The following is a 15,406-nucleotide window of genomic DNA, read 5'->3' as shown; positions in this document are numbered from 1 at the left end:
GCAGCGTCAGGAAGACATTCAGCAGAGCCTCTCACAAAGTCCTGTGGACAACTTACGGAAGTCTCCAATGGAGGATCAGTATTCCCGCTGACCACTTGGGTAAGGAAATGGACAGCATGCCGATTCAACCTGAGATGGCATGAAGCCAGGAAAGATGCCAGAGTCCGCCTTAAAAGACTCTGTAGGCCGGAACAACAGGCTCAAAGTAACCAAGTCTGCTAAATAAACACAGAATGGGAAACTCCTAGCTTGTCTCCAGGTAAAGACTGCAGAGCTTTAGTTGACTTCTGTCCGTATTAGTGGATCATGGGACATTGCTCCCAAAGCCCTTATTGGCAGTTCCCAAACGTACCGTCTTCACTTGGACTTTGTAGAGAATGTTGTTTCCTAGGTAGCCAGGTACGCTTCACCTTCCTGATCAAGGCACTCCATCCTCAAGACGCAGGTGCCATTCAGCTCCTCCAGAAGAGCCCTGGGTTCCCACAGCCCCTCTGCTGTGTCTAAACCACTGGTCCAAACCTACCATAGCTTTTCTCAAATAGAATCCTTTGTCTTTGCAAGTAAACCCTCAGCTCCCATGTCTTTGTCCTCTGTGTCCCCATCAGTCAGCATAGCAGCTGAGACACTGACTGGTGAATAAATGCTTGATAAATGAACGGATGGGTGGGTGAACAAAGCACAGTGGACTCTCCAGCTGGGGCAGCAAGGCCCAGGGACAGATGGCCAGAGTTCTGTGACCACATCCTCTCTGGACCACACCCTTCTGATGGTCAGTCATCTCCGCACTAACTCCAAGCCCCAAGGGGCCTTGGGTTGTTGGTGCTTCTGAGGTTTCCTAAGCAAAGCTGAACTTCATAAACTCGTTTTGCTCATCGGTAAAGTGAGTAGAATGGATTAACAGCTCTAGCCAGGGCCAGCTTCCCAGGCTTACAGTGCATGGGATCCAGGGCTCAAAAGGACCTGCACTTGGTTTAAAGCTCTGCTATCACCATCTTCAAACCTCTAGTTTTTAACAAAGCATCCCATATTCTCATTTAACAGTGATCCCTGCAAATTATGTAGCTGGTCCTATCATCTGTGACTATAAAAGGACCCATATTATTTTTACTGTAAGCTGAAACTATTTTAATGAACATTAAAAGCAATGCCAACTTGCACCTAACCTTTATCAGCTCGCTGAACAAATATTGGCCTGCTTTGTGTAGTTGTCATTGGAAAATGCATACAAACACACATACTTACCCCTTTTTCCACTCATCATTATTTCATATGTGCGTACTTGTCTGTGCTTTGACATGGTTCCCATATTTATCATTTTTAAAAGCTCTATCATATTCTAGAATGTAAATACACCATGGGTTTTAAGCCAAACCCTGATGGCTGGGCATTTGGGTTGCTTCCAATTTTTATAAATAGCATTTCTAAGAGCAATTACTTTCTTATTTTTTCTCTTTTAAGCTATTTCCTTGGCGTATATTCTCAGAAGTGGAATTATCAGGTCAAAGGGTAGGAATAATTTTATAGCTCTTAAATATTACTGGATTGTTCTCTTGAAAACCTGGATCAATTTATGGAGCCATCAGCAAATACACATGTAACTGCTTCTAAGGTTCTGAAAGAATTATTTTTTACTAGTTTAATAAGTACATAATGATATCTCAAAATTGAAAATAGCTTAAATGTTCAACAATAAGGGAGTGAGTTTCAGAAGCATGGTGAGTCTGTATACTTTTTTTTTTCACGATCAGCAAAAATCAGGTCTACTGCCCAGGCACATGGCAGTCCACCGCCGCCCCCCACCCCCAACTCAGCTAATGAGTGCTCTATAAGGTGACCTCAAGCACAGATACCCCAGCTGGCCGAAGGCCCTTGCCCCAGACCAATGCTACAAAGACAAACAGGACAGCTGGGTCCCAGCCCGCCCCATTCCTGAATACGAGCCTCTGTCTTCTACCTGTGAGCTTGGTGTCATCCCCACCAAGAGCCTCCCAGGTTGAGAGAGGATTCAATAAAATAATGTAGGAAGCAGGCTCTTTGAAAGCATCCAGGTTAGTTACTGGCAGGATGAATTTGGTGCTGGGAAGGAGCTGGCTGTGCAGAGTCACTGATCAGTCCAGACACACCCATGGAGTCCCAGCTGTGCTCCAGGAGGAAGAAACAATGGTGAATTCCTGCTGGTGTGAGCTGAGCTGAGCTGTGTGCCTTCCAGGAGGGTGGAGTCCAATCTGGTACCCAGCCCCACCTTTCCTTGAGCTTAACAGCAACACGTATTTATTTTAAAAGCACTAACTGTATACCCCACACTGTTCCAAGTGTTTGACCAAATTAACCCATTTAATCATCCTAATAAGGTAGTGAGTTAACGACTGTCCCCATTGCACAGGTGAGGAAATTGAGGCAGAAGAGGTTGAGTAACTTGCTCTTAATAAGTCAACAGCAATGGTTAGCTAGTGACAGAACTAGAAGAAGCCCAGGAGGTCTAACTCTGTTTCTGAGATCAGCACACTTGTCCTCTGAGCTCTACTATCTTTACATGAATCAAGGGACACTGGAGTCCCATGGGCCCTGGATGTCATCTACTACAACCGTCTAATTTTTGAGTTGAAGACACTGAGGGCATATCCTAGAAGCTAACCCACCCCAAAGCACACAGTATGCAGTGACCAAGCTCCATGGAAACCCAGGTCTCCTGGCCAGTGCTCCCCACTCCCCACCACTACCTCTCACCATGGCCCATCTGCTGTCCCAGGATAAGTGGCTAGGCTGAGAGGGGACAACCTCCCAACCCTCATCCCTGAGGACCTAAGCCAGAGAACTGAGCAGTCTCAATGCTGATGGAAAATCAGACCAGACAGGTCAGCTCTGGAAAAATCAAGCCGAAACCAGTGCTTTCTGGAGTATCACCAAACCCACCATCTGCTCTGGACAACAGAGCAGTCTCTTTCCAGCTATTTCTGTCCAGAGGAGTCAAGGGCTGGGAGAGAAAAGCAATGAAAGCACATTTCTTTTGAAGAACTTAATGCAGAGGGACAGAGGAAGGAAGACTCTCCAAGGCCTGTCCCATCGACCCAGGAGAGACACTTTCTGCCAAGAGGAACTCCCATACTGAGTTCTGTCCTCTCTCCTCTCCTGGCCTCCCCGGGCCCAGCTTCCTTGCATCAGGACACCTGTGGCCCCTCCTGGGATGAGTTCTGCTGCTCCTTCCCCCTCCCCTCCCCCTCCCCTGCTGACGTGCGCACCTTCTTCGGTTATAAATCAATGATGTCTGGATTGATTAGAGGATTGGCTTTCCCTCCAGCAACAACCCTGATCTCTCATCGCTGAAATCTTGAGGCCAACCAGCCTCATTCAAATTTCCTGTTGCGCTGGGACTTCAGTGGAAAGAGCCCTCAACTGGGGACACAAGAGTATCAAATCTGGAGTCAGGAAAGGAAGATTCCAGTTCTGGTCCTGCCACGGATGCTCTGTGTCCTTGCCCGAGTCATTCAACTCTCTGAGCCTCAGTTCGCTCTCGGCAAAGAAGATACTAATTCCTAGCCACCTTCTTTACAGAATGATTGGCAGGAGTGAACAAGCTAAGTGTGAAAATACACTGAATTGTCATGCCCATGCAGATGGCAGGTATGAAGTAGCTCCATCTTGCATCTGGCCAGCTCCATGACCCAGGGAAGTCCCAGTAATCGCTGCGAGCTTTGTTTCCATCCCCCACAATAGAGATAATAACCACACCCGCTCTTCTTCCAACGTTGCTTTGGGGAAAAAGATGGCACATACACATGAAGATATTTTTAAACAAGAAAATGTCCTGCCCCACTGATATACAGTGATTATAAATCATGCTTATGGTGAATGTTTCATGAAACAAGGAAATAATTGTGGCATAGGGGAAAACCCCAGAATTACAAAATTGTGTAGACAGTGTGCAAAGAAGAGATAATGCTAACAGTAGATGTCTCCCATCATTAGGATACTTTACCCGCTTTATGAACTTTGTTTTTTCTACAGCGAGCATGTATCAATAATAAGACAGGGAAGGGATTAAAATGTCTTTTACTAAGGTTTTTAAAAAGTTACTGAGAAGTCTTGTTCTCAAGTTGCTCAGACAGAGCCAGGCACTAACTGCCAGATCGATGCTGTTAACACAAAAGCTGCTGTGCAAAGTGTGTTAGGGAGGGAGAGGTTACCTCCCGCAGGAGTGGGGAGGGGAGATGAGCAGACAAATAGCCAGCCCAGCAGCCACAGAAACACTACTCGCGACTTCCGTGGGCCATCAGAGAACCTCAGAGCTGGCAAGAAGCTTAGGAACCCCTGGTATCCCACAGTTCCCCATTCCCATTTTCCAGATCAAATCGGAGGCCGAGATAGGAAAAGTGACTTGTCTAAGATGCCGGGTCTCATATCCTGCTTCTCCAGCCCTTCTGTGTCGTCTCCGGGGCACTGGGCCCACCCCGGTCAGTGCTTTTGTGCTCTTTGGCGAACATTCACCACTCTTCCCCATTTTCTGGTCAGTATATCAGGGAATCAGAATCACTGCTATGGACTTGGGCACAACATATCCAGGATGTGAATCTGTCATACTCCTGCCCAGAAAATATGGCCAATGCTAATGCAGCAGCTGAATAATACAGCCCTAGAAGTTAGGGATCTTAGAGCTTAATGCAACGTCTTCATCTTGGAAGAGAGAACACTGAAGCCCAGATCTCGAGTGACTTACACAGAGTCGATGTGCCAAGTCACAAACCTCACTGTTTTCATTCACGGTTCAGCGATCTTCTCCATCATATTGTTCAGCCCTTCAGAAATGAATGAATGGATGAATGAATGAATGAAATGGAAATTGATGATAAATACTGTTATTTAATAGCTAATCATTACAGACTGGAATGTCCAAAATATCCGGAACATAAATAATAATCAAAGAGTTATTGTCTTAATATACAAAGATTGCCTGCAAATCAATACAAAAAAAAAAAAAAACCCAGTAGCAAAAAAGAACAGGGGCGCCTTGGTGGTCCAGTCAGTTGAGTGTCTGACTCTTGATTTCAGCTCAGGTCAAGATCCTAGGGTTATGGGATCAAGCTCCACATAGGGCTTTGTGCTGAGTGTGGAGCCTCCTTGCGATTCTCTATCTCTCTCTCTCTCCCTCTGCCCCTCTCCCCTGCTCGTGCTCTCTCCCTCTCTCTCAGTCTCTAAAATTAAATTAAATTAAAAATAACAAAAAAGAAAAAAGAACTGATAAAAGATACAAAGATGTAATTCATAGAAGAAATACAAACAGCCAACAAACTTGTGTCCTGCTTTTGTTAATACACACTTGTCATAAAAAATTCAATTCATGCAAAGGAGGATTGGATCTCAAAGCTGGACGGACCCTCAGTTTTTACATTATGTATTTCTGCATTGTTTAAATTTATTATCACAAACATCTTAGAAATTTCTTAAAATCTGACCCCCCAAAATAAAAATACACAATCACATGATTTCAAAGCTAAACATTTCTTTGCTATTGGGAATTATCTTTGCCACTATCTGCCTTTGTCCATCTACACCATTAACGTGTTCCAACAACAAATAAATAATAGACTCACACTACCAACCAAAATTAAGTACAGTTATGTCAAAACGACTAAGTGAAACACTACTTTAAAATATCACATGAAGGGTGCCTGGGTGGCTCAGTCGGTTAAGTGTCCAACTTTGGCTCAGGTCATGACCTCATGGTTTGTTAGTTCGAGTCCCGCATCGGGCTCTGTGCTGACAGTGCAGAACCTGCTTGGAATTCTCTGGCTCCCTCTCTCTCTGCCCCTCCCCTGCTTGTGCTCTCTCTCTCAAAATAAATAAACTTTTAAATAAATAAATACATAAATAAATAAATAATGTCACATGACAATATAAGAGTATACCATCTAGATCTGAGAAAGCCTTTCCTAAGCACAACAGAATACCTAAGGCCATAAAGAAAATAGTTGACAGATGTGACAACTTACAAATTATAACTTTTGTATAATAAGAGACTCAGAAACAAAGAAACAAACGAGAGGTTGGGAGAAAATATTTGCAATGTGTGTGACACAAGAAGGATTAATGTCTGACTCTAGGCAATCACCTAAAATCAATTATAAAAGACCAGACACCCAATATAAATAAAAATGGAAAGATATTATGAATAGGCAAGTCAGTAAAAAAAAAATGAGTGATTAATTAATAACGTTTAACATTTCCACTTCATTGGTAATCGGAATACCCATCAAATATCCATTAAAAGTAGTAGAAAATTATAATCCATAGATTATAGGATGCTATGGAGACATTAAGGCAAGTCTGTATGTACAAACATGGGAAAATTTCCAAACATATTCCCTGGAGAAACATGTTATGAAACAATGCAAATAGTATGATCCTATTTAAGCTTATATTTGTTTTCATTTATGTACATATATGCGTAAGTGGGTGGGCAAAGTTCTGACCTTTGCATTAAAGTGTTAACAGTAGTGTCCCCCTGGAAGAAAGTGAGAATGAAGAGAGTAGCTTGAGACCCAAGGGGACGGTCACCTTTTACTTTATTTGCCAATGTGCATATTGTTTGAATCTTTTGCAAAACTACATTCCTCTATGAGCCGTGTGTTTTAGAAAGCAATAAAACAAAACAGTGGAAAGGTCATCAATGGCTGTTTTCTCTTGAACCAGACTATCAGAAATTGCCTCGACTCGAGGAATAATCCCTTGAGATAGAATGAGACAACCAGCTTTGGAAGCTTCGGGAAGTTTCTTCCAAGTTCACCCTCAGTCTTCATGGTGCACAAACATAGCTTGTTCCCGCTTGTTCCATCCTCAGAGAGCAACCTAGAGGCCAAGCCCACTGCTGGCAAGGGGACCTCTTCAGACGCTCATAAAGAAGCATCCCATCTCCCCTCTACCACCCTCTCCACTGCCAATCTCTGCCTCTGACCAGTCTCCTTGACCCTGGAACCCTCTGCGGGAAGGACAGCTCCAGGTCCTTTACCAGGAAAGCCTAAGCTGCGGGCATGTCAAGAGAAGAAATTTTACAATGTGGACTCAGGAAAAACCCCAAGAAAAGGTCTCCCGGGATCCATGGTCACTTCCATCACCCTCACCTGAGGAATGAGAATTCCTTCTCTGTTCCATTAAAAGATGCCAAATACAGAAAGTTCGTGCATTCAGAGTGTGTGAGGACCCCCTAATGTGCCAGATGTCCTGCAGGCCTTTCAGAATGGTGCTCATTTCATTCAGGCCACACCATAGTCTCGGTGTGGGCACTACTCCTTGTCTACATTTTACCAGTGAGAAAACCGAGCTCTGAAGGACGTCACCAGAGATCAGTTCAGTTTCGCAAACGTGTATTAATCAGATACTCCAGGCACAGGTCAAGGTGTTTGGGACTCATAGAAAAACAGATGTGGTCCCCACCCTTGAGGAGTTCATAGTCTAAAGTTAGAGGCTCGCAACAATGAAGAAATCTTGGGTTGATATAGCCTTGACTTAGAGTCTACAAAGAGGCCAGTGTCAGACAGAGACCCATAATGAACGCTAGTTTGACTCAAAAGTATGTACTTTCTCCACGCGGTGCTGTAGAGTTAGAGACGGAGACAAGTAAGCCCCGGGGGGCCGTGGAAATCAATGTAACCTAGCCCTGGGGTCTAACAAAGGCATCCCAAAAGTGGTGAGTTAGGACTTGGACCCCAGGCCCTGTGCCCTTTCTCACCACTGCCACACTGCAGAATCTATTTCCCCACAGAGAGGAAATCTCTGGGTACAGATCACACTCGATGAGAGAGGTCAGTGTCAGGCAAACAGATCCTCATGAAAACCTGCTGGACAGTTTCACTCAAAATTATGCCCCATAATGAACTAGGAGCCTGGGAAGTTCTGTCAAAAAGACCAGCGTTCTCCTTTAGCCTTGACCTTGGGGAGCACAGCCCTTCCTCACTGGACCTCAAGTGAAGTTTTGGGGCAGACACCACTCTCCACATAGCCTCTGGAGCCCCAATTCCAAGGTTCTATCTTCCCTTTCCAGACCCACTTACAGACATTCCTCTATACTCCGTCTTTTCTGCTTTCAACTGTGCAGCCCATCCTGATGGCCACTTTTTATGACCTCAATCTGTTTATCAAGTAGTCTGATCTGATTTCTACCCCCTTCATCCCTGCCTCTGCCTCCTTCATCCCTGCCTCCCAGGATCCACACAAACAGCATCAGCCCTCCTCCACAGCCTGCCCCCCTACACATACTGGCTGAGCCTGTCGTAGAATTCTCACTCCAGGCGCACACTAGCCCAGCTTGGTGGGGGAGGAGGGGGCACTCAGCAGGGGCCACCATGCCACTGGTATCCTTGAGTTAATTCATCACTAGCCCCCTTTACTACGAAACACATTTCTGGTTTCCCCTGCATCGGAGCACAGACACCTCTCTTCAGAGTATCCACACAGTTGCACCCTTCGTATCGGAGAGGGAGTTTCTCCAATCACAGACGAATCCAGAATGTGTCTTGATAACTCTGGAGACTTAAACAGGATACTTTTCAGTCTTCCCTCTTCCTCTGCCCGCACACGCACACACACAGACAGACACACACACAGACACACACACACACACACACACACACACACACACAGAGCACATGCCTGCCACACAGACACAGCTGTGTAGACAGAGACATTGTGCTTTAACGCAATGGAAACCAGAGCTTCCAAGGAGGCTCCTCTTCCCCCCAGCCCTTGGCCGCCTGCCCAGGAAGCTCCCCATCCTCTCCAGACCCTGCGCCTGGGTCCTCCAGGAAGCGAGCACCTGACAAACTGACAGTAGCCGCAGGCCACCCCACATCCCCCTTCTCAGCCTAGAGAATCCCATCTGAAGCAGACAGGGCTTTTTAACAAACAATTAGCTTGAATTTTTCATTAGCTGCTGCTTCCTTTGCAGTTCCTGCCTCGACCCCTTTGCGTGGCCAAGCTATGTACAGCTGGGGAGGCCCAAGCCGTCACAGAGGAGAGCCCAGAGGATGCACGGGTCAAGGCTCTGGCGAACCCACCTCTGAAGTGGACTCCTGATGAAGCTGATTATAAATTAAATCCGTTTCTTCCATGCAACCCATGTGCAGCCTCCTTGAGAGACAGGTGTTTTTGACAGCCCCAGCAAAGCCCTCCTACTGCAAGAAAACCACTCTTCCCTGGGGCTGAGGATGGCAACCAGGAGGATAATGAAAATGATCAAAGAGACAGAGAAGTGGAGGCCTTCCATTGGTACGATGTTCCATTGTTTGCAATGCTCTCGCACATTCCGACTCTCACTTTAGCTTACTAACAACCCTGGGAGCTCATTATGATCATTCTTTTCAGCTTCTGGTTTAAAGAAGAGGAAGCCGGGCTTCCGGGGTAAGTGACTTTGTCCAAAGACACACAACAAGGGAGTAGCTGAGGCGGGATGAAGGATGTCTTCCAATGGCAACTCCAGGCTGGATTCTCAGAACGAGGAGACCAAGTAGTTGCCCTTTCCTCTCTGGGGTCCCAGATCGGGGAAACATTGTCTAGATGAGTAAATGGATGGATGTTCAGGAGTTGATACTCAGCAGTGTTTCTGGAAATGTCTGAGAAGAGATGGGAGAGAGAAATGAAAAAGGGCCTTTCTCAGTGCCAAATATATATGCAGACAGTGGTGGAGGAACCCATGTACACGTGCCCTGGGACATCCATATATCGGCCCCCAGTCCTTGCCTCCAGCATCACTGCCAAGGATGTCTACGTGATGTCAGAAAGGTGCCGCTCTCCCAGATGGAGCACCTATCCCTTTAAGGCCAGCAGGAGGGCAAAGTGCCCTGGGAGGAGGAAGAAAGGCCTCTTCAGCCCTGAGAAGAAGCCCAAGGGAAGCCAGCTCCCCACCACTCCCCACAACCTAAAGAGAGGGCCACCCACCTACCAGCCACCTATCAGATCTGCATTATGACCTCATTTGGTTCCAAGTTACCTCAGGGCCCGGGGTAGGAGCAGAAGACGAGCTGGTCATTTTTGGATTGATCTGGCTGCCCGGCGATACCTAGTAGACGGTCAATGATTGCTAATGAATGAAGGCATGCATGAATGGGGGAAGGCGGGGGGGGGGGCCACTGCCCCCCAACCACACACTCCCCTCCTCCATCTGCTTCAGCCTCCCTCCCGTGTAGCATCCTGGCCTCCTGCTGTCTTCTCCTCTGTCTCCTGGCCACAGCTCTGTGGCCTCGGACTTACCTCCAGTGCTCTCCGTAAGTCTTTCCTCCACTGTCCCAGGGCCTCCTTGCAGCTGTGAACGGCAGTGAGGACTTGATCAGCATAGGTGCCTGTGTCATCCGTCCATAAGCTCGGGAAACTAATGCCCTTGGGGGCAACGCTCAACCAACGGTAGAGGGGCCAGTGGATAAGTGCACACCCTCAGGCGGAAGGTTCTGTGTTCTCCCAGATGGTCTCAATGGAGTCCAGCCCAGTTCCCCGTAGCAGTGTCCTCCCTAATGCACCCTCTGTACACCACTTTCCCAGGGGCCTCCCACCTATCCTACCTATCATAAGACCCCTGGGAGGGTTCTCCGTGCGCCCAGCCCTCTGCTGTTTCCCTGGCTCCTGTCCACAGAACGTCCTTTGTTTCTACCCTGCTGAGGGAAATTCTTCAGCCCGCTGTCCACAGAGGGCATAGCAACCATACAGTTGGCACAGCCAGAGGACTGACTCCATACCGTGGCCTGGGCTATGCCTTTATAGACCTCTCCAAGCCTCACCTCTGGGGTATGCATTACTATTCCCATTTTATAGATGTGCACAGCAAGGTTGGGAAGAATATGACACAGGTCACAATAAGAGAGAAGCCCAGAGCAATCAGAGGTCTTACCTTGGCTTACATAGCACAGTAGACCTGGCCCCAGAACAGCAGTGACCCCCAGAACCGGTGAGGAGACACACGGAGCCCTGAGATTGGACCCCCATCACCCCCTGGCCGAGGGACACAGAACAGAGGCTAAAGGGTGGGTGAGAGCCTAGGGGTGCAGGAAAAGCAAGATTAGAGCACAGGCGAGCAGGCTGAGGGGCTGAGAAACAGGGCTCAAAGGTCCAGACAGCCAAGTGCACAGGGCCCTGCATGTTGGGATAAGAGAGGAGGATTTTTTTTCCCCCAGAGAGCAACCTGGAGCTTGTAAAGTCTCTGAGACAAGGGTCTAAACAAATTTCCACTTGAGAGAGCTTCCTCAGGCTGGGTGGGGTCAGAGTGGCTTGGCCAATTGTCCAGGAAGGAGACAATCAAGGTTGGAGGCAGGGCAGGTGACATGGGAAGCCTGGCCAAGGAGGGGAGACACCAAGAGAACTGGAGGCGAGGAAGAGGGCAGAGTCGAGGACAGCCTCAGGACTGGCTCCTTGTCCCCACCAGAGAAGTCAAGGCTAGCCCCTAGTCTGGACAGCCTCTCCACTCCTCTCCACTCACTCTGCCTGCGGCGTGCTTGGGAGCCTCTGGGAAGGGGTGAGGTTCCCTCGAGCCCCATCCTGGGAGTCTGCTGGGCCATCTCTGCCCCCTGAAACCGTGAAATATTTACAGCCCGCCGAGCAGGGGAAGTGAGGGGGAGCGAGCACATGAATTATTGACAACTTCACTTTTATCCTGGCCCAGGCTGCTGGGATGAGCACAGACCCAGGGGAGCCCCGAGGCAATCTATGGGCATTAAAGCAGAGTTTTTGAGGAAGCCAGGGGTAGAGGCTCCTGACTGTCAGGGGAACCAGAGGTGGCCAGAGTAGAGCAGCCCCTGTCCCAGCCCCACGGGGAGCCCAGTGTTGAGGAGGGGGTAGTGAGAAGAGTGATTGGCAAGGAGCCCAGCATCATCGAGCCTGGCCTGGTGGCCCTCACTCCTCACTGGTTGCCTCCCAGACACCCAGGGATTTGGCCTGTCGGGGCCTCACCCCTACAAGCTGCTCGGATACCTGTCGTGACAGAGGTCAGCTGCCCCCTCTGAGATGACTGCGGGGTTGTCCCCAGTCCTGCAGGGTACCAAACCCGGTGACAACCCCTGCGGCAGCCCCGAAGGGCAGGCCTCTTTTGCCCCCACACCGTCTCTGCTGGCCTGCATCTTCGCACAAACTTGCACAGAACATCCCCTAGGAAAAGGCCTCAGGGAGACTGTTCTCTCCTAGCACGTGGGCAGCACCAGCAACCTGCCTTCAAGGGAAGAGCTAGATCCTGCAGTCGAGGAGTGAGCACTGGAATAGGAGTCAGAAGACATGGGTCTGAGTCTCAGCACCACAAGCCAGCCATGGACCCAAGCCTCAGGTTTCTTGTCTGAGAAATGGATATGAATATGGCCCATCTCACAGGGCTGGTGGGCGTCTCTAGGAGACCTTGTGAGGACAGACTCTGCAGACAGAGGCACTGTTCTTACCCAGACCGGTTCTGCCCCCATCCCTGGCGGCAGCCAGTGCCTCAACCCTCCCAGACAGCGAAAACCCGACAGCCAGGGTGACAGGCAACCCGGCCGTGTGATCCGTGTGATTCTGTCCCAAGACCAGAGACTTTTTATATTTTCACATTTTGTCCTTCCAGAACATGTGGTGTTGAGACAAGCAGCCTCCTGACAGGCTCCCTCCCTCCTTCCTGGCCTGTCTGCACAGGACAGCCTGCGGGCCCCCCACACACCAGAAGAGGGAAGAAACCGAGATGGGGAGGGGGTACACTCTAAAGCCCACACTGGAATAGGCAGCATCTGGGTTGCTGCCCTCCCTCATCGCTGAGCTGGGTGTGGGGGCTCGTGGGGCCCCCGTGGGTCTCTGATCTTCCACTGGGAGGCCTCCGAGGCCCTGAGCCCGTGTAAAAGGACAGGATTCCAGGAAGCCCACATCCCCCAGCCCCGTGCAGCGGGGAGCCAGCCGGTGTTTCTACTTCTCACTTGCCACCCCCACCTCCCCTCAGCTCAGGGCACCCTGCAACCAAGTTAGCAGCCTCATATCTTCCAGAGAAGAGAAGGAAGAGAGAAGGAAGAAGAGGTCACTAGAGGTCTGGCTGTGTGGCCATTTCTATCACATGTTCCAGGGGCGCCTGGGTCGGCTCGGGTCATGATCTCATGGTTCGTGGCTTCGAGCCCCGTGTTGGGCTCTGGGCCGACAGCTCAGAGCCTGGAGTCTGCTTCGGGTTCTGTGTCTCCCTCTCTTTCTGCCCCTCTCCCACTCGCATTCTGTCTCTCTCTCTCTCGCTCTTTCTCAAAAATAAATAAACATTCCATTTGACTGGACGTAGTACTTCTCCAAAGGGACGCCACTGGCCTGTGGCGTGAGGTCGTTCTTGGTGGTATAGGATTAGCCCTCATTGCAGGAAACTGGGCCGCCCAGGCCCTGGCCGCTAACGCAGCAGCCGCCTCCTACAAGACTGTCATAGCCAGTCCCTGCCTCACGTTTCCAATGGTCTCTGAGGACACAGTCCTACCGCATTAAGAAGCACTAGTTGAGGTTCCCCAGAGAACAGAGACTGGGCCTCTCTCTTTCCTGCCCGACTCCAACTGCCCGTGGCCCCGAGGACTCATCCCAGCCAGCAACTTGCACACACAATGCACTCCTACCCACCAACCCGACTCACCAGCCCGGTTTCCCATCCCGATCACCGCAGGACAGACTATCTCTACCTGCCGGACAGACAGACCCCCTGGCTAATCGGCTGTCTGGCAGAGCTGACCAATTGCCTGCTTACAAGACCGAAAGAAGAAAAGGAAGGCCTTTGTGGAGCAAGAATTCCCTGAAACCTGACCCAGATCTGCACTCAGACAGACCCTCCACCGCCTCTCAAAGGGGAAGGGGGGTCCTCACTTTCCCTGATTCCTTTCCTATGGGAATTCTCTGCCAACCCCCTTGAGGAACCGAGGCCCGAGGCCCTGGCTCCAAGCCTCCAGACTCCCTCCGCTTCAGCCCATTCCCCAACAAACCACCACCTGCCCTGACTCAGCACCCCGCAGCACCTCGATTCTGCCTGCCTTTACACTGACCTCAGGGATGTGTCAGAATGAGTAATGGCCCCCCAGCACCTTCCCCGTGGCTGGAAACATGCAGGCGCAGCACCTCCCCAAGCCTCCCCGGGGCAAGATCAGAGGGGCCTGTCTCATAGCCCCCACCCCAGTTCACACTAGCTGGCTGGCCTGTGTGAAGTAAGTTCTCCCCTGCCCACCCTCCCTCCCGCCTGGCCTCCTCCAAACCCTGGCCGTCCTCCACAGAGGGTAACAGCCATCTACCAAGCCAGTTCGTCACCCATCTGTCCATCCACCCACCTGCCTGCCTGACCCACAATCCACCACCCATGTATTAAACCACTCACTTGATACTCAGTGTCTATTGGGCAGTAATGGGGTCACACCTGGCCCGTGCCAGTAACTCTCGCTCAACTAGGCCCTCATTAAAAATACTTTAAAGTTATTTTTTCAAACTGTATCCCCAGGAGCTTGGCCTTTCCACTCGTTTCACATGCATTAATTGAGCACCTACTATGTGCCAAGCACCATACTGGCTGCTGTGGAGACAAAGATAAAGGATATGGCAATGCTTGCCAACAGTTTTTTTGTCGCTGAGGAGACAAACAAGTGAACAAGGCATTGAAACAAGACGTTGGTCCATTTGAGGGCAATTAGCAGCAAAGCATGCCAAGGAGGGGGGTAGTAGCCACACCTAGCCCCCATTTGGGGTTCAAACATGTCTGGCATGGTTCTGAGCACTGTGCATATGTTAACTCGTCTAATCAGAGGTAGGTATTTATTCCAGGGGGAGGAGGATTCCAGCCAGAGGGAACAGCCTGTGCAAAGGCAAGAAGGTCACAGTGACCGTAGCCTAGAAGGCAAATGAGAGGGGGGCAAGAAATGAGGCTGAGGACAAGGGCAGGGGTCATGGTCATTTTTCCCCAGACGTTCATTGTGTGGGGAACCAGTGATTCGGGGATTCTCTCTGCAAGACAGACAGAGCCCCAACCTCATGGAGCTTATAGTCTAGTTAGTCTTAGAGGAGTAGCGGGGGTCAATGCACATCAGAATCTACTGAGGGTGGTTTGAAAAAGCCTCTGGAAGATTCTGAAATGTATCCTTCACCTGGGCTAAGGATTACTGCACTAAATGATCCCAGAACACATTTCACACCTTAACAGTTCTGTAAAAAGGTAGATTAGAGAAAGGAGCCAAAACTTCCTGTCCCAGGAGAATCTGAGGGGCTAATGTTGGTCGTGGAGCCAGGTCAGAGGCATTGGACCCCGCTGGAGGCCCTTCCTGCCTCCATCATGATGGGTGGAGGGGATGAGAGCATCACCCAGGTCTCCCTGCCTTCAGGATGGAGGTGCTCATTCCCACAGCTGCCGACAGCTCAGAGCTGAGTCCCCTTCCACGGCCTGCCCTCCGCAGAAGCGACCCCTTCCCCTAGGGTC

General features: G+C 49.7%; 1 long non-coding RNA gene across 1 annotated transcript; it reads left to right on the top strand.

Moving 5' to 3' along the window:
• Nucleotides 1-9,992: 9,992 nt before the first annotated feature.
• LOC122228347 lies at nt 9,993-13,101 on the top strand. The gene is made up of 3 exons (XR_006206534.1): nt 9,993-10,253; nt 12,157-12,292; nt 12,929-13,101. It is a non-coding gene; the product is annotated as an uncharacterized LOC122228347 (long non-coding RNA).
• The last annotated feature ends 2,305 nt before the right edge of the window (nt 13,102-15,406 follow it).

The sequence above is a fragment of the Panthera leo genome, chromosome C1, assembly GCF_018350215.1.
Source record: "Panthera leo isolate Ple1 chromosome C1, P.leo_Ple1_pat1.1, whole genome shotgun sequence".
NCBI lineage: Eukaryota > Metazoa > Chordata > Mammalia > Carnivora > Felidae > Panthera > Panthera leo.
This window is presented reverse-complemented; position numbering and strand designations above follow the sequence as displayed.